The sequence below is a fragment of the Heloderma suspectum genome, chromosome 7 (assembly GCF_057233095.1).
Source record: "Heloderma suspectum isolate Gila_16-S chromosome 7, 16-S_ref, whole genome shotgun sequence".
Taxonomy (NCBI): domain Eukaryota; kingdom Metazoa; phylum Chordata; class Lepidosauria; order Squamata; family Helodermatidae; genus Heloderma; species Heloderma suspectum.
This window is the reverse complement of record NC_139464.1, coordinates 35,172,499-35,174,471: the sequence shown is the minus strand read 5'-3', so window position 1 is coordinate 35,174,471 and position 1,973 is coordinate 35,172,499.

Sequence of the window (1,973 nt, the reverse complement as noted above, 5' to 3'; positions counted from 1 at the left end):
GAGGGCTGGCCAGCCGATAGAGATAGGAAAAGGTTAGAATGACTCCCTTCCGGTTGCAATAGAACTTCTCTCTCCCCCCCCCCCCCCCCATAGGCAGTACAGCAGTCTTTGGGAGAAGGCCGTCTGACAGCTTGTAAATTATATTTATTTGCAGGCCCTCTTTACGGCCTACAACCAGCTCCTCAGAGATTAAAGTCCAGCAAAAGCGTCCTCAGATCGACGGAAGACTTGGATGAATTCAAAAGCAGAATGGACTTAGGGAAAGCTACAAAGAATCTGCGCTGGAGGGAACCAGCAAAGGAGCCGGCACCCGGTTCCGATGAAAGCTGGGAAGTCTGGAAATCATTGAATAGACTGCGTACGGGTGTAACAAGATCTAGAGACACTTCGAATAAATGGGGTGCTCTGCCCTATGTGGCTGCGGAGACTTGCAGACCACGACACATATGTATACTTGTCCTCTGTGCCCTGACCAATGTACGCATGAGGACCTTATGACAGTGCGACAGAACGCAATTAATGTTGCTAGTTTTGGGGCAAGATTTGTCTAATTTCTATATATTTTAAGTTCTACATTTTATATTTTAAATGTTATTTGTTATAGTATGTTTTTTAATTGTGATGCTTCTGACACGAATAAATACATAATAAATAATATTTATTGTTCATTTGTTGTGATGTGAGGCGCCTTGGGCACAATTTTCTGGGAAAGCGGCATCCAAATAAAAAGATGATGATGAACTCCCCCGCCCCTCCCTGGGTGGAAGTCAAAGCTGCCGCTAGAAATTAACAAGCAGTCAGGGAGAGCAGTGGAGGCTGGTGGCTCCGATGTCAGTGGGGCAGTGGATCCACTCTGAGTTGAAGCCAGAACTCTAAGGGAGTTATCCAAAATGGGTCCAGCACCTTGGATAGCTCCATTGAAGTTCTGATAGGGTCTGACTGAAAACCACAGTAGAACGGCCCCACTGACATCGGAGCCCCCGGTCTCCACTGAGTGAGAGTAACGAACCCCAAACAAAAGAGGACCTCTTTCTTATTCAGGACTTATTTCCTGGGGAGGGAGGTGGTGATTGGTTTGGGGGTTTTTTTCTTAAAAAAAAAACATTTACAGTGTAGTCCTACTCAGAAGTAAGTCCCACGGCCGTAAAAGTGCAGTGTGTCGTATGCAATGGAGTGCAAACAACTGCATGGCAGATTTGGGCTGGGAGGTGGTAATTGAACTAGAGCTTTGATGCACCCTCAGAGATGTTTTGTGCAAACCTAAATCTTGCTGCAAATCTAGAACTTTCTTTGCTGCTACTTTTTGTTTGGGATTGGACACCCACAATCGTAGTTATTTTAAAATCTTGGATTTCTCCATTGATTTCTATGGACAGCTCTCACTTCCGCCCCTGGGGTGGGGGGAGGGATTTTTTTTATCTTCCACTGTAAGCCAATTACAGTGAGTGGTGGAAAAGAAAGCCAGGAAAGAATGGGAAACTCTGGGATTCGCTACCACAAGATGCAGTGCTGGCATCCACCTTGGATGGCTTCAAAAGGGGATTAGACAAAGTGATGGAGGATAAGGCTACTAGTCAACCATCAATGGCTACTAGTCCTGATGGCGACATGCTTCCTCCAGTATCAAAGGCAGTATGCTGGGATATGAGCGGGAGGGAGCTCTTGCCCTTATGTCCTGCTTGTGGGCTTCCCACAAGCATCAGGTTAGCCACTGAGGGAAACAGGATGATGGACTAGATAGGCCTATGGTCTGATTCAGCATGGCACTTCTTATCTTCTTATCCCTGACCATTGGCCATACTGGCTGAGGCTGATAGGAGCTGTAGTCCAAAACATCTGGCGGGCACCAGGTTGGTAATTGGAAAAACCAGTTGCTAGAAAATACATTCTATTGGATTTGCGGGGGGGTAATTTCAGGTAAACACTTGTAAAATGGGGCTACAAAATACAAAACTGAGAACATGGGATGTCCC